At 44.7% G+C, this 25,512-nt stretch overlaps 1 long non-coding RNA gene across 1 annotated transcript in view; it reads left to right on the top strand.

Moving 5' to 3' along the window:
• The window catches only part of LOC132514042 (uncharacterized), a 95,022-nt gene extending 70,342 nt beyond the window's left edge, over positions 1-24,680 (top strand). Inside the window, exon 3 of the long non-coding RNA XR_009538609.1 lies at positions 24,652-24,680. This is a non-coding gene — a long non-coding RNA (uncharacterized LOC132514042). The remainder of the gene's footprint in view (positions 1-24,651) is intronic.
• The last annotated feature ends 832 nt before the right edge of the window (positions 24,681-25,512 follow it).

Below are 25,512 nucleotides of genomic sequence, written 5' to 3'. Positions count from 1 at the left end.
AGCTCTGTTCTATTCCCTTGTGGCTCAAGTGTCTGGCCTTAAATTTGACTACAGGCCATCACAGGCAGCCCTCCTAAGTTATACATATGTTGGCTGGTCTCTACCATGGGCTGGGTGCTGCTGGGAAGCTGAAGAGGCAAAGATAAATGGCATCAAGGCATTGCCTTGAGGAAGCTCTCTCTCTAGAGATGGAATGAGATGGGAAATCACACAATCAACACAGCATGATCAGAATACTACTACTACCAATAATGGAAGAATAACATTAATAACAAGACAACTGTTTTCGGAGTGCTTCCTATGTGGCAGGCCTTGTGCTGAGCACTGGAAACAAGCCTATGATGTGGGTACTATTATTATTTCCACTCTAAAGGTTAGAAAATTAAGGCATACGGAGATTAGATCATTTGCCCAAGGTCATACTTGTAGTAAATGGCAGAGCAGGAATTTAAACTAAGGCACTCTGTCTCCAAAGCTGATTCTATTAACCACTATGCTCTATTGCACATATATAGACCAGTGCAGAAGCATGTGTATATTATAAAGGAAGGACAGAAATTCCTTCCTAAGTATAGTGGTTCACTGGAAGAGAAAGAGAAAAGGTATAAATAGGAGGGGGAAAGGCCATGTGTCCAGAACCCTGAAGACACAGACCAGACATTGGGCTTCTGTTTTTGACCTTATGGCCTGTATCTGAGGTTGCATAACAAATCATTTCAAAGCTTAGTGGCTTAAAATAACAATAATTGTTTATTATTGCTCATGGTTTCTGTGGGTCAGCGATTCAAGAGTGGCTCATTTGCATGGTTTCTGACTCAAGATCTCTCACGAGATTGCACTTATATGTCAGCTGGGGCTGCAGCCATCCAATATAGCTCACTCACATGGCTGGTAAGTTGGTTCTGTAACCAACGTTCTTCTCAATATGGGTCGCTCCACAGGGCTGCTTGAGTGTCCTCATGACATGGTGGCTGCCTTTCCCAGAGCAAGGGATCCAACAGACCAAGGTAGAAGCCGTAATGCCTTTATGACTTATATGTAAGGCACACAGTGTCATATCTGCTGTATTCTATTGTCTATATACACCAGCTCTGATTCAACATAGGAGGGGACAGAAGGACACAAATATCAAAAGGCCAAGACCACTGGGAACTATTTTGTAGTCCACCAACCAAAGTTTAAAGTTCTCATGTACTGAATGCAAAAATCTATACAGTCTTTCCATCCCCTACTTGCCTTAGGTTTGCCATTCCAAGCTATAGTCTTAGGATCGAGGGACTAAGTATTTATGAGGAGACGGTATGTTTGATATCTTAGAAGCCCTATTGTCCTGAACAAAATGGTGACTTTGATGAGGAGGAAAGAAGGGAATACAAGGCTGATAGGGAAGCTGGGAAGAGGGGCTGGAACCGGAGACGCCTGTAGGTCTTTAGGTAACTAAGCCAAAGTACCAAGCCCCCTGGAGATCTACTATCATTTAGACCACTGGCCAGGCCCATGTTCTGGTCCATAAATCCTATGGGGACAGAATCTATTTAACCAGATTCTTTTGCTTCCAGATTGTATGTTTGCTTTTTGACTACATGCAGAAGGAAGTCACAAGCAATGTTTTCTGTGGGAGAACTTGGATCCTACTTTCTTTCTTCTACTCTGGATTATGTATATCTGGATTATGTATATCAAAGCCATTGATGAATAAGTGGCTATTCAATGGTAAGTTAAAATACTATATTGGAAACAAACAGGGATTTAATAGACTCAGTACTTTGTGGCATCCTACTGTGTGCTGGGCTAGATAGCCTGCTAGATATCAGGATAAGGGAAGGAAGGTGGTACTGCCCTTATGGTGCTTGTGAACGACATGTATTAACCAAATAACAATACAGGTAAATGTCTCATTATGAACCGAGGTGAACACTCTACAGGAAAGGACATGACATCAGGAGATTAAAAATTGAAAACACTAAGGAATTGGTGCTTGAGCTGAGATCTGAAAGGTAAATAGGTTAAAAAAATGGGAGGAAGAACATTGCAAGCAGCGGGAACAGCACGTGCAAAATGTGTTTGTGGAACTGAAAGGGCCCTAGTGTGGCTGAAACAGAGGGAGTGAAGGGGGGTATGATGTAAGATGAGGGTGGAGAGGCCATCAGGGACCAGATCGCGTGGAATCTTATATAGCCGCGTTAAGGATGTTGGTTGTAATCCTAAACAATGGGTAGCCATTGAAAGGTTTTAAAGCAATACAGTGACATGATCAGATTTGTGCTTTGGAAATATCACTGTCCGCCATATGGAGTCTGAATTAGAGAGGCTAAGACTGGGGGTAGGAAAAGCAGTTAGGAGGGAGGCTATGTCCAGAAGAGACATGTTGGCGATTTGGACCAGGAAGTTGGTAATGGAGGTCAAGGGTCAGGTGAGAATATTAGGGGAGGATGAGAATTCAGAATGGAGGCTCTAAGAAGTAAGAGGAAGAATGTGGTGTGTGAAAGACAGGTTGGGTAGAGCAAGGTAGGACTTAGTCTGCAGAAGGAGGGCTGTGTAGTGTGACTTAGTCTGCGGGAGGAGGGCTGTGTAGTGCCTGGAGTGTTTGAGCAATGAACTTCGTTGCTAAGTGGCATTGGCCATTCCTATGTAGGGTTCTGGTGTATAAGTACCTTTGGAGCTGTAAGCAATACATCTGTAATGATCAGTGTTGCTATTCTACCGAACAGCAGCCATGTCATGTCACCAAGTGCTCCCTGGAGGCCTTCATTGAATAGAGCAGTTCTTCTGGCGGTTTTTTATTATATAGTTTGTAAAACAGGACAGGTGGTGTCAAAAATGGGTTTTCAGGTGGGGTCTTTAAGAGTGAACAGTCCTCGAGAGTGACTTCAGACGGCACATCTGAAATTATTACTGAATTTAATTTAAAATATAGGTAGTTTATAAATAGGCAGACCCAAGACCAATGGAACAGATTAGAGATGGAACCAAATACATATAGGAATGTAGTTATAAATTTCCAAATAGTGTGGGAAAAGAGGGACAGATTAATAAATGGTATTGGGACAACTAGTTAACCATCTAGATAAAATTAAAAGGAATCCAGTCCTCATATCATGTAACAGGACAAATCCCAAATTTGATCCAAGATTTGAATGCAAAAAGATAAAATCTTAAAGATTACTAGCAGAAAACATAGGGAAACTCTTGTATAATCTTGGAGTAAACAAGGCCTTTCTAAGTATGACTTGGAAACTGGAATCCATAAAAGAAAAGGGTGATAAATTTAGTTACATGAAAATGAGACTAAACTCTCTGCATGGCAAAAAGAACAATAAATAAAGTTAAATAAATAAATAACTAGAAGAAAAGTCGCCAGCCAAATCACAAAATACAAATCTCCCTGAAAAAAAAATTGATACAAACAACAACCTAACAGGAAAATGGACAAAGGATACAGACAGTTCACAGAACGGGCAATATAAATGTCTCTAAAAGGTATGAAAAGATGCTCCACCGTGCTCATAATATGAGAAATATAAAATAGAACTATACAAAAGTACCATTTCTTTTTACCTGTCAGATTTATGAAAAATAACAACAGCCTACCAAGTGTCTATTGGCCAAGCTGTGGGAAACAGGCATGCTCATACCTTACCTGTGGGAGGGTAAGTTTGGTATGATCCCCTGTGCCAGACGATTTGGCAGTATCTGCCAAAACTACAAATGCCTATTCTATTTTGCCCGCCTGTTCAACTTTAGTACTCTATCCTATAGAAATACTTGCTCTTACGAAGTGATGTATATGCAAGGCTATTCATTGCAGCATTATTTGCAATAGCACAAGATTAGACACAACCCAAAATGTCCAACAATTGAGAACTGGTTAAAGAAATTATATCACATCTACCCAGTAGAATACTATGCAGCCATAAAAATGAACGAGGGCCATCTCTCTATAATGATACAATCAGATCACCAAGATACACTTTGAAGTGAAAAAAAGCAATGAGGAGACCGTTATGTACTCTTTGCTATGTTGAGGATGTAGAACTGACATCCGTACTCATACTTGTTTGTATTTGCATAAAGAAATTAGGAAACATACACGAGGAGACAACCATATTTCATTGATTCTAAGATATACCTTTTTTTCTCATCTTGACATCTGTGAAATAGGAACGTATCTTCCATTATATGGCATTTTAGAATATAATTAGCTGTATTATCTTTCTTAATGGTACATGAAATAATGATGCATCTTAAAATTGATGATGTCTTAGATTGGATGGAATACAGTAATGACAATAGTTACCTATGAGGAGGGGAGCCTGGGGAAAAGGATGAAGAGGAGTCTTTTCATTTATATGTTTTCAAATGGTTTTTGTTTGAGCATGTGAATCTATGGCCTACTCAAAAGTTGAATAAATAATATTAACAAAAATTTTACATATATATATATACACATACACATATACATATTACATATAAACAGTAGATTAGTTCCTGGGGTCTACGTCCTTCTATAGTGATGGCCTGAGTATGAAATCCAGTTCTAAGATGTTAAAATGGGATGCAAACTGACCCACACTCGGAACATGTTAATTGCTAAGAAGACAACAGCTGTGTACTGTGCTGACCTGGGTCCACCTGGAAAGCTGTTGGCCCCTCAGCATTGCAACTGGTTTTGCCAGTAGGCAGGACACTATTAGTTTTCTAGATGCGACTAACGCACCTTTAGTTAGGGAACCAGGAAGACACTGGCTCGTCATAAAGCTTTATGAGAGATGGAGGCATGCTCTTAAGGCTTCTGTTATGACCTCGTAGACATTTTCAGAGCTCTCAGGCAAAAATCAATGCTTGGGACAACACACAACTAAACCTGGATCTTGCTTTTATTTTTTTCTCTCTGTGAAAGACTAGATAAGCTCCAAATTAGATAGGTTTTTCTTTTTGGCATTTATTTTAGTGATGAGAGCAATTGCTTCTCTACCCCTCCTCCCTACTTCCACAGACCTTCATCAGCCTCTTTTGGGTTGAATGTAGTTTCTAGGTAAGACATTGACAAAAAGCAGGGTGACAGATGCCACAGGAAGGGCCAGATGTATAGCATCTTAAATTGTGTTCCAAACTCATCTTTTTAATAAAAAAGAGAACTGGGAGAAATCCTGGAAGGGATTTTATTTTTGTGAGAGGAAAGGCTAACCTTCTGGAATGCCTAGCATAGGTTCAAGAGACCTGGATTCTAGGTCCAGGCTCTTCAGCAAACAGATGGATGCTTTCTGTATACTCTTTTTTTTTTTTTTTTTTTGGCGGTACGCGGGCCTCTCACTGTTGTGGCCTCTCCCGTTGCGGAGCACAGGCTCTGGACGCGCAGGCTCAGCGGCCATGGCTCACGGGCCCAGCCGCTCCGCGGCATGTGGGATCCTCCCAGACCGGGGCACGAACCCATGTCCCCTGCATCGGCAGGCGGACTCTCAACCACTGCACCACCAGGGAAGCCCTCAGTATACTCTTAATGGCTCTTTCCCTCAGTTTTCTTATCTGAAAAATGGATGCGATAGTGGTACTTATTCTGCTTTCCTTAAAGGTCTGCAGTGAGAATAAATGAGTTACTGCTTGGGAAGACACTTAAACGCACATATATCAAAGTTCTACAGATAGAGAGGAGCTTCTGTTTTTCCCATCATTTAAAGGCCAATCAGAATGTGTGCAGAGAGGCCATTTGACAGACACTGTGTGTGACAGTTGGGAGCAGGGAGGGGCTATAGGCTCGTCACCACCTGATGAGGTAACAACAATAATCACTAAATTGTCCTTCCCAAAGTACTTTCACATCCTTTATGTCACATCATCCTCTAACAGTCCCGTGTAGTGGGTATTAGCATTATAGTTCCCACATTACAGATGTAGAACCTGAAATTATGAGTGAAGCTGAAAGTTGGACCCAGCTCAAAACTTCGTGCTCCTTCCACAATACTGCCCTGCCTGCTCTCCTCTTTGCTCTGAATCTATCTCAGCAACATGTCACAGAATCCACAGAAAGCTGGGGCCTGGGCTGTTCTGGGGACCTGAGATGGAAATAGGGAGGGTCAATGGAAACTTTTTCTACTTCTAACACAGGCTATTAGCACACATGTATTACGACACATGGTGACCATCTGGAATCACTTAGATCATTGCTGAAATTCAGCCCAACAACGCACTCAGGTTAGATGGCATTATAATGCCCTAGTCCTCTAAAATTTTGCTTACGGGGAGAATGCCCTTGGCAAATGGTGATTAAGAGTAACAGTAATCTGTTGACACACAAAATAAAATGTCAGCCAATGTATGGGGTCTTGGTACTAATTTAGTTGACCTTAAATGTCTTCAAGCAGCTTGTGTCCTAATCTAACCATAGATGTCACTGTTAATGATCTAGCCATGCAAGATTATACCAACAAAAGGGACACCCGCAAAGGGATCCAACTAGTTCCTTAAATCAGGTGCCCCTACTGAGGAGCAAAATTACCAGTTTCAGCTGGTGGTGGATAGCGCTGGACCAGGGATGGGCAGACTACAGCCCTCAGGCCATATCTGGCCCCTGACCTGCTTTTGTTTGTTTGTTTGTTTAATATTTATTTATTTATGTATTTGGCTGTGCTGGGTCTTAGTTGCGGCACGCGGGATCTCCATTGCTGTGTGCGGGCTCTTAGTTGGAGCATGCAGGATCTAGTTCCCTGACCAGGGATCGAATCTGGGCCCCCTGCATTGAGAGCATGGAGTCTTAACCTCTGGACCACCAGGAAAGTCCCCCCTGACCTGTTTTTGTAGATAAAGTTTTATTAGAATACAGCCACACTTATTTGTTAAGTGTTGTTGGCTCTGTGCTGTAATGGCCGAGTTTAGTGGTTGATGGGTTGACGGACACTGTGTGGCCTACAAAGTCGAAAATATTTACTGTCTAGCCCTTTACAGAAAAAGTTTGCCGATTTCTGGTCCAGACAACGAATGTGCAGGTGAGTTCAGACTTGTGAGTGCAGCCAGAAGCGCTGGCCATGTCTCCATCTGATGGAAGAGAAGGGCAATAGGAATCCCTGGCTAACCATGCCCAGAGAGGTACTCCAAGGGGCCTGGCTCCAGTTGAAAGGGGGCAGTGGTCCCATGGAGTCAAACATCAGGGAACCCTAAACCACATGTTTATAGTTTATCAATTTCAGTTGGGGTCTGAAGAGCCTCAGAGACCTGGCTGACCGCTCTCTTGGCTGCCCTCTCTACCAGCTTCTGTGGTGTTTGAATTAAGCTGGAACAGAGTGAGCCCTTGTTAGAAGGCTATTGTGAATGATGTGCCTGGGACGTTGGAGGCCTCTCTTAGACAGTTAAGTGACTTGACAGGCATTCTTCAAGGGATACTAGAGAAAGCAGTGATAGCAGTGAATCAGGTTCTCACAGCCCTGGAGGAACCTCTTGAACCAGGAACCCAAACTAGTAGACCTTGAGGGACCCTCAGAGATCATCTAGACCAAAAGAATGGAATGGCTTGCTCAGGGGCTCGCCATGAGTTAAGTGGTGAAGTGTTCTAATCCCATTCAGGGTGTTCCTTACCTTTCTACTCACTGTGACCTAACATCAATCCACAGCACATCAATGTCTCAGATACCCAGTGGGCTGCGGGAGCGTTTATAGGTTCGGCATGGCCTATCCCTTATGATCTGGACCTGCTAGGCAGAGATGGTTGTTTTAGCGAAGCCACAAACCCATGGTTATCCCTGAAGCTGAGTTTCTTAGAGGTTAAAGGGATGGGAAGGGTTGTAAGTAAGCCTTTGTGGGCATATGGGAGAGGAAGGAAGGAGCTATCAGAAATGGTTGCTGTATGGCTCTTAAATAAAGGTCTGGATGAGTAAACCTGGGTCAGAGCCAAAGGGGCAGGAGTCAGGACGAGTTGCCAAGACACTGGGAAAAAAGCCAAGACATCCCAAGAATAGTGCCAGGATCTACACTGCTGGATAAGAAATCAGGCAGAGCAGAATCAGAATCCAAAGTCAGAGTCACTAAGGAAAAGGACAACCCTGGGAAGGGAAGGGGTTCCCTTCTGAACACTGGGATCGTGCAGACAGGCTGAGGTCATGGCAACAATACGAGGCATGTTGGATTAGAGATTCTGTCAGCTGATGACATACCTACTCTCCCATAATAATGATTAGTGTGGGTTCACAGGGTTCCAGAATGTCAGTGTTGTTTTGTAGGTGACTCTGTAAAAGTCTGGAAGAACTGTGTGCAAGTTTGGTCTACATGGTGACCACTATTGCTATAAATATGTGGAAGGATAACCAATTAAAAACACCGAGTCCCCAGTCACACAGTTTCAGGGTACCTACAGAACTGCCCAGGGGTCAAGATGGTTGCAGGATCGAGTGTCACATTCTGTTTGGCAAGAACCGAGCACCCACAAACGAGCACAAGGCCAGATTAGTAGAAGACCTCAGCAGCACGCTGAACCCAAAGGCACAAAAGTGGACTAAGAAAGACCTTGAGAAATGAGTTTGGAGGCGCCCCACTGAATGTGGAGCTCTAGCCCAGCTCTCCTTGCCACAGACCATTTGGAAATGCGGCTGCTCCTGTAGAATAGGGGCCTGTGCTTGGAAATAAAATCCTGATTATTGAAGCTGAATGTCAGTCTAATTTGTCTTCGGTATTTGATCCAAGCCAGCTGAACAAACTTACTGCATACCTGCGGACACCATACTCTGTAATAGGCACTAGGGGCATGAAGATGAATGGACATAGCCGCTTCCCTCTGCGGTCTTTCTGCTTAATAGAGGAAACACACACATGGACAGATCATTTTGGTGTAATTTAGTAAGGGCCAGAGTGTTAAAGGAGCATAAAGGAGCATCATATAACTCAGTATAGGGTGTTATGGAAGCTTCTGGAAGGAGAGGACACTTGGTTCCCCAATGGTGTCCGTTATGGGATAGTCAGTGAGGCAGGAAGAGAACCAGGGGACATAGAAACCAGGGAATGAAGCAGTGAAAAGGCAACAGTGTCAAATACAGCAGATGACGATGAAACAGTTTTCATCGGATTTCGAAACAAGGAGGTCATTGGTGATCTTAAGGATAGCACGTTTTAGGGGAGCCAGAGTGGGTGGGGGGAGCCAGTGTTGGGGGCTGAATGGAATTGAGGAAATGGATGCAGCCAGCATAGGCTTGTGACTGAAAAGGAAAGGAGGGCAATGGACAGTGGTTGCAGAAGGTAAAAGGGAAGTGTGTGTGTGTGTGTGTGTGTGTGTGTGTGTGTGTGTGTTGTGTTTCTTTCAAGTTTGGGTTTTTTGGATTGGAGGGATATTTCTCGTGTGTTATAGGCTGAGAAGAGAGTGAATAAAAAGGGCACAATGGGGCTTCCCTGGTGGCGCAGTGGTTGAGAGTCCACCTGCCGATGCAGGGGACACGGGTTCGTGCCCCGGTCCGGGAGGATCCCACATGCTGCGGAGCGGCTGGGCCCGTGAGCCATGGCCTCTGGGCCTGCGCGTCCGGAGCCTGTGCTCCGCAACGGGAGAGGCCATGACAGTGAGAGGCCCGCGTACCACAAAAAAAAAAAAAAAAAAAGGGCGCAATGACAAACAGAAGAAAGAAGGAAGATGGCTGCTGAAGCTGGGAGGGAGAGGCTGGCCTCGAACAGGAAGGCTGACCCCCATCCTCTGGACTAGTGGGGAGGTCAGGAGCAGTAGGTGCCATGGAGTTAAATCAGTAGGAGGGAAAAGGTGGGGGGGCCTCAGTGGCTTCAGCTTTCTTAGTTGGCTGGGGTCTTAGCCATCTTGGTGTGGAGGTGGCACTGTTCGGCATGTTTCCCTCTCTGTCGAGGTCTCCCTATGACAAATATCTCTGCATCTTTTTGGTGATAGATTTAACTTTACAGTCATTGGTCCTGGGTCTTCCTGTGGAAGGAGAGCTCCCCGAAGACCTTGGAATAACCAAGAGGCTGGCCAGTAGGGCAGAAGGTGGAATTGCAGGAATCTCCTGACTTCCTGCAGTCAAGGGTGGGCACCGGATCTGTCGTGCCGTTCTTCAGAATGGCTCTGCCCTTCCTTGACAAGGGCTTATTCTGGACCATGGCGCAAGCCAGGACAGGAGTCTTGCACAGAGTAGAGGCCTCTATTGCAGCCACTGGCCCCCATGATGACTCAGTCGTACCTCTTCCTCCCAGTTTTATAGCCCACTTGAACCATCCCATCTTCTCTGTGCAGCCCTGAATGCGTGAAGCTGTCCATGCATAGTTCCCATCCCACCTCCCCCAGGACCTCAGACTTACAGATCTCTTGACTGCCCTCCGCCCTCCAACCCCATTCCTGTTATAATACACTTTGCTTCAATTCAATGCAATGACAATAACTTTCTTTGTCTTTAGCACTCTCTTGGCATTTATTAACTACTGCTTTGTTTCTGCTAGTTTTTCGTGTTGGTATATCTTATCGCTTCCCTCTCAACAAAACAGGGACCTTCTTGACGCCAGGTATGGAATCTTGCACATTTGGTTTCAGTATTCCCCAGCAGCAGCTCCATAGTTGCTGCTAAATAAATACTGCTGATTTATTTGGCTAAACCGATGGATAAGGCAAGCATGGGTGTGCTCTGCCTTGGGGCGGGCTGGTTCTTTTCTGACCCATGGAAAACCAGGCCTTTGAGAGCAGACTCCCTCTCTGGGTGGAGCCAGGGGTAAAGTTGTCAATAAACATGACTTTCTTATTGAAAAGTGTGTGGATGGCGATTAACAGCTTCCCTGATGGTCCGGAACATACTGCCACAGGAGCGCATTTGGAGAGGAAGGATGTGGTGTGGAAACCTGTACCCTCCATGGCTCCCATGTCCCCTGCAACCCCCCAGCCACCGCCTCCTCCGCCACCCTGCCCTTGTTTCCAGATTTATTCATTCCTGTGGGCAAAGTCTGCCAGGCACACAAGCTGGTCCCACTAAGCAGAGGGCATGGTCACCCAGCATTCCTTTTGCTTGCAAGTAATTTGTCCTGTTGCAAAGGTGAAACAAGACTTTCTTTTTTCCATCTGATTTATGGAGCAGGAAAAAAATGATGGTGTAAGGAAGAACTACAGAGGTAGCTACTATCCTTCTTGGGCTCTCTGTTGGAGAGAGTTCAAGATCTGTGCTTCATGAACTTGGGCTTCGCCTGCTGAGTCTGTTGCACCTCATTATAGGGCCAAACCATGGAGAGCTGGGAGGCTGAACTCTGTTTAAATGTTGGTCTAAAGAAAGCCCTTCTTGGAATTTTCAGAGGAGGAATGTTACTAGATGAGTAATGATCTTGAGCATCCTTATTAGGTAAGGTGTTTGGATTTGGTCTTAAAACTGGAACAAATCAAAAGGCCATTTCCTTGCTTTTTGTGGTTAGATGTGAATTAAAATCATGGATTTTCTGATTCATGCAAGGACAGACTATCCTTCATTTTAAGCCTTGATATTTTTGCCTTTATCTTTGTTTCTTGGGTTGTTTCTCACTCTAAAAAGGACAATGTAATACTTGGGTAGTGCAAAAAAGTTTCAAGGCATTTCATTATAAAAACTTAAATTTCCCTTTGTTCATCCTAGCTCCAGTCCAGGCCACATGCCAGGTACCCTTTACAACACACCTAGAACAAGCTTCTTATGTCACCCCTTCTGAAGTAGCACTAAACGGCACCAGGGTAGAGCACAAGGTCATATATTTAAAATAATAATGAGGGGGGCACCTAAAGGTTAGGAATGGCCATGTACTCGTCTTAACCACCCTAATCGCTCCCTCCTCTTAACATTGGATTGGTAAGTTCCAGAGCACTGGTTTACTTCTGTGATGTTTGATCCCAAGGCTCAAACTCACTTCCCTGTCCTTGCAGACGCCATCTGGTCCTGAGGTGCAAGTTCTCTTTACTTCAGGCTAAACCCAGCTTCCTGATTCAGCACAGGATCACTTGGGTAGCAATTGTTGGTCTTTCTGTAACCACAGGAACCTATTTTGCAGAGGGGACAGTCTTAATGGCAAAGACTGTCTCCATAAATATACTCATACATGTCCCGTATTTGCATTGTGGTATCTGGCCGTTGATAGCATCAGACAGTAACAAAGCAACGTTTTTGTCAACTCTAAGGTAGAGCGGTGATTCTCAAATTCGAATGCACCTGTGAACCACCTGGGGCTCTCGTTAAAATGCAGGTTCAGTAGGTCTGGGGAAGGGCCTGCGACTCTGCATTTCTAACAGAGTGCCCAGGGGGTGCCACATATAGATCCAGTCTCACTTTAGGTAAGTACACATTTAAAAACCAAAGGCTCTAAATAGGTATTTTAAATTTGGTAGAACAACCATGTGAAGGCATGTGGCTTCTGATTTAGTCTCACAGTCCCTTCTCCTTAGCCCTTAGTTCACCTGCATCTGACCCAAGATAACTTGAGTTATTTGGCTTTTAATTCCAGGAGACAGGAACCTTTGGGATCTGCCGGTTATTAGTGCTTGATGAATGTTGTTTGTTCTTATTGAAACTGATTATGAGTGTCCTTTGAATGTTAGGTTCTAAATCAGCCTTGCAAACCTAGTGGCACCTAGCTAATTTTGGTCCTGGCTCATCTCCGTTCTGTCTGGCCCCTGAGGTCTTTCATCAGGCCACATTATTTACTTGGCTTCAGATAGATATAGCTAATATCTGTATATGTTAAAACTTTATTCTATAATTCACCTGCTTCCTGAATTCAGATATGCTTTCCCCAGTTAACCCAAGATGGAATCATAGCACGTTGAGACCAAAAGGGACTTCTGAGGCCAGGGCCTCCACAAACCCTTGGAGATCATGCTTGAGCTTTCTTTGAAATTATTAAGCTGACTGGCAGTTCCCTGCCTCATACAGCAGCCTGTTCCATGGTTGTGATGCTCGGACTGAGGGAGAGTTCTTCAGATCTGCAGCTACATGTTACCTCTCTGTAATTTCCACTGTGATGTTGCCTTCTAGGACTAACCCCTCTTCTACAGTACGGCTCTTCAACAAATTAAAGGTACTCTTGTGACTCCCTGTTTCTTATTTTCAGGCACAAATGTCCCATTTCTTCAGTTATTTCTTGTATATCAAAGTTTCCAGACCTCGTACCTTCCTGGTCACTGGGCGCTACATGCTCTAGTTTGTCAGTGTCCTTTTCTCCCTAGCCTTCTCTGATACGGCCTGACCAAACCTGGTTCTGAATATCTATCCTGGCAGCCGTGTTTTGCTGTTGGCTCATATTGAGTCAAGAAACCCCCGCCCCCCAGGGGCTTTTCAAAGGGAGCTGAGTTTCACAGACCAGGGACACTGACTCTTTGAATCCAGTGCAGATGTTTATAGTTATCTTTACTGGATTTCATCTTGTTTCTTTCCATCCGGTTGAGATCTTGAGTCCTGCTTCCAAAACTTCATCCCTGATAGCCTACTTGTCATCAGGATACTCACATCCTGTTGGGTCTTTCTTTCTTTCTTTTTTTCTTGTTTTTGGCCACACCATGCAGCACGCGGGATCTTAGTTCCCTGACCAGGGATCGAACCCGTGCCCCCCTACAATGGAAGTGAGGAGTCTTAACCACTGGACCGCCAGGGAAGTCCCCTGTTGGGTCTTTCTGATCCCATCTATCACCTGCCAGGCTAGCCTCCCATTCCCCTACCACTTGCTTTCCTTGTAAAGTGAGGACCAAGACCCTGGGATTTGGAGGAGAAGGGCTCAGAGACATAGAGCAACAAAATGCAGTGGGTCCTACAGAGGGGAGTGAAAAGGGAAGAGGAGTGAGAGAGAAAGAGAAGTGGAAAGGGGAAGGAAAGGCCAGAGGAGGCTGCGAGGGAAGGAAATCCTTTGACATCGTGGCTGGTTGGAAGTCTAGCGTGGTAGGTCGGATGTGGTTGAATGTACATGTGAAGTGAATGTGTATAAATCAGGATGTGTCTGTGTAACCAAGATATAGACAAGCATAGCCTCAGATATGAACAAAGCAGCGCTTGATTGCTTGCCTTTATTCAGGAAAGACAATCTTTCCCTAAACCTGAATGCAGACTGAGCAGGTCTCATTTCTATAGATTGGTTTTGGTTTGGTTTGGTTTTTACATATAGACTTTATCTTTTAGAACAGTTTTAGGTTCACAGCAAAACTGAGTGAAAAGTACAGAGATTTTCCACATACTCCTATACCCCCGAGTCTCCCCCAGCGTCAGTGTCCCCCACCAGCGTGGTTCATTTGTTAAAATTGTTGAACCTGTATATAGACACATCATTGTCACCCATAATCCATAGTCTGAAGTTGTACATTCTATGTTTTTTTTTTAAATAACAATATTTTGAGTGTCTTTCTTTCTGGTTTTTATTGTATAGATCTATTTAGTTATCATAACTATTTAACTATCTAGTTTCAGTTACCAACAGTATATGCTATTTTTTTAAACAATAGTGAGAACCAATAGATATAATTTTTTTCTCCTCCTTTTTTTTCTTTTTTGCTTAAGTTGTGAGCATTTGCTCGTGTCACTAAGAAAAAACTTGATATTTTTTTCAGAGACCAAAGAGGAAAAAAATGTATCAGTGGATGATTACTATGAGCTAGTATAGTGAGTCTTTATAATTAAGAATTCACTAATTCACTAGAAAAGGTGAGTTCAGTTGACTAGATGCATTTGGTGTTTTTTTCCTTTGTTCATTTAAGTAACATTTTAGCCATAAAATATGTCCTCTGTTTAGCTACTCTGTCCCCTCTTGTTTTTCCTTATCTTTTTTTTTTAGTTTCTTCTCACCTTCACCCTCATTGATAAACAGTTAGTGCTTAGCATCAGCATCAGAATCTGTGTGTGTGTGTGTGTGTGTGTGTGTGTGTGTATGTGTGTGTGTGTATGTGTTTGCACCTTTTCAGTCACTCAGCTTGTCTCCACTGGATCTTCCCTGCATAGCTAGAGATTGGTAGTAACAATATTCCACAAATAATCATTTTTATGGGCTTTAGAGCAGCTTTTGGATCAGAGCATTCATTCTATATGTACTTGTGCCAATTTTGCTATGATATTCTTTTACTTTTATTTTTTTTACCTTATGACCTCCTTCACCCATTCCCCCTGCCTGTCCCCACCTGCCCCCCACTGCCAGCCTCTGACAACCCACCATGTTGTCACACATGGCAACATTTCCTTCTTTTTTATGGCTGAATAGTATTCCATTGTATACATATATCTCAATTTATCTACCCATTCATCCACTGATGGACACTTAAGCTGTTTCCCTATCTTGGCTATTGTAAATAATGCTACAATGAACATGAGAATGCAGATATCTTTTCCAGTCAGTGTTTTTGTTTTCTTCAGATAAATACCCAGAGGTGGAATTGCTGGATCATATGGTAGCTCTATTCTTAATTTTTTGAGGGACCTCCAGGCTGTTTTCCATAGTAGCTGTCCCAATTTACATTCTCAGCAGCAGTGCATGGGAGTTTCATTTTCTCCACATCCTCCCCAGTACTTGTCATTTCTTGTCTTTTTGACAATAGCCATTCTAATAGGTGTGAGGTGAGATTGTTTGTTGCTATTGAATTGTATGAGTTCTTGAAATATTTTGGGTGTTAACCTTTCGTCAGATATATGATTTGCAAATACTTTCTCCCATTCAGTGAGTTACCTTTTCATTTTGTTGATGGCTTCCTTTGCTATGCAGAAGCTTTTTACTGTGATGTAGTCCCAGTTGTTTATTTTTGCTTTTGTTCCTTTTACTTTTTGTGTCAGATTAAAAATATTATCACCAAGGCCTATGTCTAAGAGCTTACCACCTATGTTTTCTTCTAGGAGTTTTATGGTTTCAGGTCTTACGTTCAAGTTTTTAATCCATTTTGAGTTATTTTTTTGTGTATAGTGTATGATAGTGGTCCAGAGGTAATAGACTGTAATGGTCCGTTCAAGTCATAATTGAGCAATTAGAATGTCCCGTCCAAGATGTTAAAAGTCAAAACTCCAAGCTTGGCTTAGCATTAAATTTTTTCCCTGCCTGCCTCAGACCTCTTTTAGACTGAAAGGCTGCAGTGGAGAGGTAAGGTGGAGCAGAACTTCTCCCCAACTTCCTGCTCACTAGCTCCATTTGTTGGCTGCCACTTGGCTTCAGCCACTGTTGAAGCTGGGAAAGGGAGGAGAGGCCAGGAAGCAGACAGCTCTGACTTGCCCGAGTGGCGTTGCCCTTCCTGGATCTCATTTTCAGATGGTTACAGCTGAGGCCCCAGCTGGCATCCCTGGATGGGTACGGAAGATGAATAAAGCCAGCTCCTTCTTTCTTGTACTATTCTCTTGGGCTTTACCGAGGTTCCCATGGCTAGAGACCTCTCTCCTACAGTTCTCTTGACCTTGGTCGGATATGTCATCATAAAAGGTGGTGACCTTGGGCTGCTCCCCAGTTAGAAATCTGGCAGGACACCTCCAGCCTCTTGCTGCTGAGATTGCCTTGCACTACCGGTCAGGATCCAAGTGGACTCCACATCAGCTCTCTCTCTGCCATGGCCACTTTGGATCTATGGGTCACACTTTTCCATCTCTTCTCCCAACATACTCTGAGAGTCCAGGGTCACCCCAAGGCAGCAGTCTCTACTGACTTGGCCACCAAAGCACTTAGCAGCCTTTTGCTCTCCCCTTGATGGCCCCAGGCTGGAGGGAGACCTTGACCCACAGAACACTTTAGCTCTCATGGGCATGGGTAAGGTTCCTGGGGGCTCCCAGCTGCAGGGAACATACTGCAAAGTATCTTGAAGGCCACTCACTGGGCTTGGGGTTAAAGACTAACACCCCAACCCCTGCCTTAAAAGGGGGAGAAGAGGGCATTCACTCCAGAGCTACTGCTCTTCACCAATCTCCTTGTATGCAACCCTCTTTTCCCACCCTCTGACTCTTTTGTTTTTTAAATTTTATTGACTTTATTTTTATTTTACATATTACTGTTCTTTCACTACCCAAACATTCTTTCTCACTCGTTCCCATCTCCCATCCTTCCTCTCTTCCTTCCTACCTTGTTTCCTTTCTTCCTTCTCTACCTTCCTCTCTCCTTACTTATTACTTTAAATTCCCTTTCCTTTTTTTTAAACATCTTTATTGGAGTATAACTGCATTACAAGGTTGTGTTAGTTTCTGCTGTATAACAAAGTGAATCAGCTATAGATATACATATATCCCCATATCTCCTCCCTCTTGCATCTCCCTCCCACCCTCCCTATCCCACCCCTCTAGGTGGTCACAAAGCACCGAGCTGATCTCCCTGTGCCATGTAGCTGCTTCCCACTAGCTATCTATTTTACATTTGGTAGTGTATATATGTCCATGCCACTCTCTCACTTCGTCCCAGTTTACCCTTCCCCCCTCCCTGTGTCTTCAAGACCATTCTCTACGTCTGCATCTTTATTCCTGTCCTGCCCCTAGGTTCATCAGAACCTTTTTTTTTTTGATTCCATATATATGTGTTAGTATACAATATTTGTTTTTCTCGTTCTGACTTACTTCACTCTGTATGACAGACTCTAGGTCCATCCACTTCAAATAACTCAATTTCATTTCTTTTAATGGCTGAGTAATATTCCATTGTATATATGTGCCACATCTTCTTTATCCATTCATCTGTTGATGGACACTTAGGTTGCTTCCATGTCCTGGCTATTGTAAATAGAGCTGCAATGAACATTGTGGTACATGACTCTTTTTGAATTATGGTTTTCTCAGGGTATATGCCCAGTAGTGGGATTGCTGGGTCATATGGTAATTCTATTTTTAGCTTTTTAAGGAATCTCCATACTATTCTCCATAGTGGCTGTATCAATTTACATTCCCACCAACAGTGCAAGACGGCTCCCTTTTCTCCACACCCTCTCCAGCATTTATTGTTTGTAGATCTTTGATGGTGGCCATTCTGACTGGTGTGAGGAGATACCTCATTGTAGTTTTGATTTGCATTTCTCTAATGATTAGTGATGTTGAGCATTGTTTCATGTGTTTGTTGGCAATCTGTATATCTTCTTTGGAGAAATGTCTATTTAGGTCTTCTGCCCATTTTTGGATTGGGTTTTTTGTTTTTTGATATTGAGGTGCATGAGCTGCTTGTATATTTTGGAGATGAATCCTTTGTCAGTTGCTTCATTTGCAAATATTTTCTCCCATTCTGAGGGGTGTCTTTTGCTCTAGTTTATGGTTTCCTTTGCTGTGCAAAACGTTTTAAGTTTCATTAGGTCCCATTTGTTTATTTTTGGTTTTATTTCCATTTCTGTAGGAGGTGGGTCAAAAAGGATCTTGCTGTGATTTGTGTCAAAGAGTGTTCTGCCTATGTTTTCCTCTAAGAGTTTTATAGTGTCTGGCCTTACATTTAGGTCTTTAATCCATTTTGAGCTTATTTTTGTGTATGGTGTCAGGGAGTGTTCTAATTTCATTCTTTTACATGTAGCTATCCAGTTTTCCCAGCACCACTTATTGAAGAGGCTGTCTTTTCTCCATTGTATATTCTTGCCTCCTTTATCAAAGATAAGGTGACCATACATGTGTGGATTTATCTCTGTGCTTTCTATCCTGTTCCATTGATCTATATTTCTGTTTTTGTGCCAGTACCATACTGTCTTGATTACTGTAGCTTTGTAGTATAGTCTGAAGTCAGGGAGCCTGATACCTCCAGCTCCGTTTTTCTTTCTCAAGAATGCTTTGGCTCTTTGGGGTCTTTGTGTTTCCATACAAATTGTGCAATTTTTTGTTCTAGTTCTGTGAAAAATGCCATTGGTAGTTTGATACGGATTGCACTGAATCTGTAGTTCGCTTTGAGTAGTAGAGTCATTTTCACAATGTTGATTCTTCCAATCCAAGAACATGGTATATCTCTCCATCTGTTTGTATCATCTTTAATTTCTTTCATCAGTGTCTTATAGTTTTCTGCATACAGGTCTTTCGTCTCCTTAAATAGGTTTGTTCCTAGGTATTGTATTCTTTCTGTTGCAGTGGTAAATGGGAGTGTTTCCTTAATTTCTCTTTCAGATTTTTCATCATTAGTGTGTAGGAATGCCAGAGATTTCTGTGCATTAATTTTGTATCCTGCTACTTTATCAAGTTCATTCATTAGCTCTAGTAGTTTTCTCGTAGCATCTTAGGATTCTCTATGTATAGCACCCTGTCATCTGCAAACAGTGACAGTTTTAGTTCTTCTTTTCCAGTTTGTATTCCTTTTATTTCTTTTTCCTCTCTGATTGCTGTGGCTACAACTTCCAAAACTATGTTGAATATTAGTGGTTAGAGTGTGCATCCTTGTCTTGTTGCTGATGTTAGAGGAAATGCTTTCAGTTTTTCACCATTGAGAATGATGTTGGCTGTGGGTTTGTCCTATGTGGCTTTTATTAGGTTGAGGTAGTTTCCCTCTATGCCTACTTTCTGGAGAGTTTTTATCATAAATGGGTGTTGAATTTTGTCAAAAGCTTTTTCTGCATCTATTGAGATTATCATACGGTGTTTATCCTTCAGTTTGTTAATATGGTGTATCACGTTGATTTGTGTATATTGAAGAATCCTTGCATTCCTGGGATAAACCCCACTTGATCATGGTGTATGATCCTTTTAATGTGCTGTTGGAATCTGTTTGCTAGTATTTTGTTGAGGATTTTTGCATCAATGTTCATCAGTGATATTGGCCTGTAGTTTTCTTTCTTTGTGACATCTTTGTCTGGTTTTGGTATCAGGGTGATGGTGGCCTCGTAGAATGAGTTTGGGAGTGTTCCTCCCTCTGCTATGTTTTGGAAGAGTTCGAAAAGAATAGGTGTTAGCTCTTCTCTAAATGTTTGATAGAATTCGCCTCTGAAGCCATTTGGTCCTGGGCTTTTGTTTGTTGGAAGATTTTGAATCACAGTTTCAATTTCAGTGCTTGTGATTTCTCTGTTTATATTTTCTATTTCTTCCTGGTTCAGTCTCAGAAGGTTGTGCTTTTCTAAGAATTTGTCCATTTCTTCCAGGTTGTCCATTTTATTGGCATACAGTTGCTTGTAGTAATCTCTCATGATTCTTTGTATTTCTGCAGTGTCAGTGGTTAACATCTTTTCTTTAGCTAGAGATGTTATTTAAGGTGATGAGTTGAGCCATTTGGGGCAGGTACTCGGTTTTCCTGTGTCTCTCCCATATATACAAAAGTTATACATGTTATTAAACTTCTGTTTGGTTTTTCTCCTGATAATTTGTCTTTTTTATTACTGGGGGGTGGAGGGGGTCTCATACAAGAATCTAGAAGGGTAGAGGGAAAATGATCTTTCCTCTCCAACACAGCCATACATCTCGCAAGGCAGAAGCCCAGAGGGCGTAATTTCAGGACCATGGTCTCATTCAGTATGGCACCAGCTCTGTCCCACAATAAGTAAAAAATTCTTTCCTCCTAGCGGTGCTCTGAATTAAGGCGTTCTTTCTGGCATTTTCCTTTCCTTCCTTTTTTTGCATCTCACGTATGCTGACATGGGATCCTCTAGCTTTAGATTTTGATGATGTTCTCCTAAGAACATAGAATTTCTGAGAAGATCAAATCCCGCCTACCTTCTTTTTAACAGCCGTGTTCTTCCTCCTCTTCATTTCCTTGGTCATAAATGAGAGTCTTTCTTTCTATACAATTTGATTTCTTTCAATTTCTTTCCTGCATTTACAACTCTTTGTCTTTATTGTGTCTGGTCTTTTCCTGTCTCTCCCCTCCAGGGTACTTAATAGCAGAGTCTGCAAAGAGCATATTTTACAGAAAGCGCTCCACGGATTACAATGCCCACATTTATTTGCTGAGAAAGATTTTCATTAGGTTGTATTAGAGTGTTCTGGAATCACCTGGAAGGTGAACTCCTAGTGAATATGTTTGGGTCCGGATTGTTAATTGAACTGTGTGCAGCCTCAAAATCTTTCTGCAACCTCCTGGGACTTCTCAGCCTGATTGCTAGAGACGGAGGTTGGGCTTTGTCACCTGCTGCCACCACCTCAGCAGGTGACTGGGGCCAGTCCAGCAGCATGTTGGCTCTGAGGTTTCCTGCCAGGGAAGACAGATGATAATGCCTCACTCCTCTGGGCCTCGGGTAAGGGGGGGCGGGTTGGGGAATGAGGCAATCTGTGTGCGCCCACAGAACAATGACTTCCTCTGAGGATTAAGGCCAAGACGCTGGACTCTTTCCAGCCAGTGAAGACTCCTCATGTTGCAACAGCGCTCTTGGCACCTCTGCCCACAGTGCGGGTTGACCTGGCTCCCCAGTGAGGGAAAAAAAAAAAGACCTTATCACTGTAACAAGGATGCTTGCAACAGTTTCCTTCAGGCCAACCCCTGGGTGTTGTAGGTGAGGAAACAGGCCTGAGGTCAAAGTCACTGTGGTGGCTTTGTACTGTAGCAGCTAAGCTGGAACTACCTTTCACGGAATTCTTTTCCTTTCCCTCTATGGTTAGGGTTGGCCAGAAGAGCAACGGGGTGAGATTTGGAAGGTGGAAGTGAAGGAGCAGCCATGTCTATGGTTGCTGTGGGCGGCGGCACCAGGGCAGGTGGGCGCGTGTGCAGCTTTGGGCTAGAGGCCACCCATCTCTCCCTCCCTCCCACCCACGCTGCTGGCTTCAGGCTTCACAAGGGACACGGGGCAGCAGCCCTAGCACACCGCTTAACAGTCCCCGCAACTGCGGAGGGTTCTGCTCTCTCATAAATCCCTTACTCTGTAGCCTAGGAGGGGTTTCTGCGTCAGACCCACCCCTAACCGATACAGTCCACAACTTTGTTTGCTGCAGAACCCAGGGCCCTAGGCTTCCAGCACAACGTGCTTCCTGCTTCCAGTGTCACCTCTGCTTAGAGGTTCTATCAGCCTGGTGCAATGCTAGTATTGATAAATGTTGAAAAGCAAATGGGGAGGTTCTGGCCAAGGAAGTCCTCAGGGCATCCAGCCAAAAATTTGTCATCAAAATGCCTGCCTCACCCCCCAAGCCCCATCTCACACTGTGCAGGGTATGCCGTGTTTGCATTACTCTTTGGGCCAGAGCAGAGTATGTAAGTGTGATAGACACTAAATCAATCCTGGGTGCTTGGGCGAGAGATTCTGAGCACCATCGGATGAGTCCCGGATACAGTTAATTCTCTCCAGTGGTTTTGCCATTCTTAGTGTGGGAAAGGTGGTGAGGAAAGGTCAGCCAACGTGTATTGAATCAGGCCGTGTGTGGTGACACCGTTTGCCGTGGGACTTGGGGAGCTAGAGAGGGGCACCTTTAAGTCACTCTCCCTCTTTCCATACGTCTCCATCCCCAAGATGAAACATTAGGAGGTCTGAAGTCCAGGAAATCAGAGGGGTGGAGCTGAATTCACCCCTGGTCGGTTAGTAATTAAACAGAACCGTATCAGGGATTAGTTGTTAGTTAATGGGGAACCAGAGAGTCCCACAGGCCCCCAGAGGTTGCTATTGAGATGTCAGCCCAGCGGAGCAGGCTGGCGGGGTAGCCTGGGTCACCTGCTGTGCTGTCCGGTGAGTCTCTACTGCATTCAGGATCTATGGCCACGCCCCTCGTCTTTCCACTCTAGCTGCATTGGCTCCCAGGGTGTACTTTGCGTCTGCCAAGCACCCTTCTACCTCAGAACTTTTGCACTCACCATCCCCTCTACCTGGGTCCCTCTCCCCCGAGAGAGCATCCTGGCAAGACTCACTCCTTCACTCCTGTTGGTCTTTGCTCAAAAGTCACTTCATCTCGATGAGCCTTCCCTGACTACCCCACTATACATCTCAGCCCTCCCCCACTCTCCATCCCCCTCCCACGTAGTGGATGTTTGTTTTGCCTCGCCTCACTCTGCAGGGCGCTGTTAGCACTGTATTCGCCCTTGACACCTCCTGAAACACGACTCCACAGACTGTGCCGACAATAGTGCCTCCTAGAGTAGTGTAACCCAGAGGTACAGAGCCCAGTATTTGTGGAAAGGAGGCCATGGGTGGCTCCCTCTCTCTGCTCACCTGCTCGACTCGCCAGTGTAAAAATCCTGTCAGCAGCTTCTAAGGCTGCTGCTCATATTCGAAAGCTGCCCTGTGTCAGGATGGGGAAGCTGGCGTGAAGCACCGGGCCGACTTTGTTTGTTCATGGTTTATGTTCAAACTTTGACATCTTATTTCCGAGAGATGTGAGAAGAGCACTTGATAGGCTGTCTGCTGCAGTTTCTCCTAAGGGGTCTGCCAAAAACTGCGTGTGATCTCAGGGTCTAGTTTTCTTCGCCTTCTGCAGGTAAGCTTGTTTATAAGGAGGAAACATTTGTGCCGCTCAGCAGGTTTGAGAAACCCGGTGGGAATGTCTGTTTATTTGTCTTTTGATCACAAAGCCTGGGGTTCGGCTCCAAGGCTGAAAGGTCTCCAGGCCTCTTTATCTCCTCCCCTAGAGACTTTAATCTCTCCACTGACATTCCTTCGGCCCCCAGGGATTCCCCAGCTGGCCTGCCCAGAATCTCTGTCCTCAGTCTGACCTCCCACCAGCGACTGGGGTTTCATCTGAGATCGGCTCCAGAGCCTAGCCTCTCCCTCTCCTTTGGCCTACAAACAAGCAAAAGGAAGGGTTACCCGGGCCGCCCAGCCTTCCCAAAACCCCGGTAAACATTCCTTTGGGGGAAGGAGTCTTTTGTTTTAAGCCACGCCTTATCACTTGCCTTTTATGGAAGCTGAGCACTGAAGTCAGGTGAAGGGGCGCAGTGTGCAGTTCACTCACTTTGTAGATGAGGACACAGGGGTTCTGGGGCCTGCCAAATCACACCCGACTTCTCTGGAAACGCTGCTGGGCCAGCCCCCCCAGCCTGCCTCTGTTGTATGATCCCCCAGGCGGTTTGCAGGCTGCCCCACTGCCCAGTGCAGTGTGAGCTGCCCACGCCCAGCCGGAAAGCCCAGCGAGCAGAGACAATTTTCTTTGCATCAGCATGCAGCACCACGCAGCGTTCCCCACAGGAGGAGAGAGTGAGAAAATGAAATTCAAATCACCCCTCCGGTGCGCTTTTCACTCCCTTTCCTGATAAGGCACAGAGAGAAACTGATTCTGTGGGTGAGCAGGCGGGTGTTGACAGGGGCCACCCGGGGCCTTTCTACTCTCCCCAGGGGCCCCTGATAGGACCCACTGAGAGCAGCCCAGGGCTGAGGACACAGGCGCCTCCAGACCTTGCTCCTTGACACCGGGCTTGCTTCCCCAAGTAGCTAACCAGCCTTTCAGGGTATGTGGCTGCACCCATGTCCCGTCTCCCTCACTTGGCACCAGGCTGAGTAAGCACCTGGGTGTTCCGCGACCTCAAGAGACTGTGAACCGATTTTGAACTTGCTTCCTCAAGTCATTCTGCTCTGGAGTAGAGGGCTTTACATCTTTCTCGAAAAACTAAATAAAAACAAATGAGAAGTCGTCAGCTTCGTGCAGTGACTTTGCTCATGCAGAAGAATGTAAGGTAAAAGACGAGAGACTACAAGAGGCAGCCTTTGTGCTCTCTGGGTGTCCTGGAAAAAGAGGGCAGGCAGGGTTTCTGTGCACGAGGCAGGAGCTGCTTTTGCAGAAATGGAAATGCTCCCCCGTCTTTCCTTCCACACTAAGTTGCTTCATTATATTTTCAGGCGAGCGAGTCATGGGTTCCTGGTGCGCGGGGCTGTCTTTTTCAATTAATGCTTTTCACAGAAGTTCAGGTTTTAAACATCTCCCCCTCTCTTCCCAGGTCTGTTACATTTCCCAGAATGGTTCCCAGTGCTGGAGATAATTCCTTTTCGGAGAACCTACATTTCTCACCTGCTGATTGCAATTAGCCACTGCCAGCTGGGGCCTGGTATGCAGCTGAAACGCTAACAAGAAGTGGAGACCACGCGGAACCCAGACAGGGCAAAGGATGTGAATAAGTAAGGAAATGGTGCCTGTGTTTATAAGACACTCCTGTGAATTCGAGGTTTCCCGACCCTCTGGGTGGCCCTCCCTCTTTGGGCTCTGTGCCCGTGCTCTCCACCCCTCCCCCATTTCTTTTTTTTTTTTTTTTTTTTTTTTTTGTCTGTGGGCTTGTAGCCTACAGTTAACATCACGGTCACGAATTTACCACTAAATACATTTTGTTAGGCAATAAACAGCCTCGGAAGAAAAATGAAATTCGACTAGGACTTCTGTTCCAATAATATTTGTGAGCTGTGGTGGATTCAGGCAGGCCCTGCTTACAGGTCTTAGAGCTAACCTTGAACATAAGGGCTGGCTGGCAGGGCTTGGAGAGGACTAGGGAACAACTAATCGGAACCCCTCGTTTTATAGATAAGGGCATTGAATCCCAGAAGGGGAGCATGGCTCATCCGAGGTCTTAGAGGAAGTCACAGGGCTGGGCGAAGTCCATGTCTCCTGACCCCCAGCCCAGGGCTCTAACCACAGAACTGCCTTACCTTTGATCATCTTGGGTAGCCAACCTGTAGAGTCTGTGAGGAAAACACCAAAGAGATTGGTTGGAAGGTAGTCTTTGTTGGGCAATGTGCTTTCCAACCTAAGGAGACACTTCTTTCCTTCCGCATGAACTAGTACCAATGTTATACCCCTGGACATTGTC

Source organism: Lagenorhynchus albirostris, chromosome X (assembly GCF_949774975.1).
Source record: "Lagenorhynchus albirostris chromosome X, mLagAlb1.1, whole genome shotgun sequence".
Classification (NCBI taxonomy): domain Eukaryota; kingdom Metazoa; phylum Chordata; class Mammalia; order Artiodactyla; family Delphinidae; genus Lagenorhynchus; species Lagenorhynchus albirostris.
This window is presented reverse-complemented; position numbering and strand designations above follow the sequence as displayed.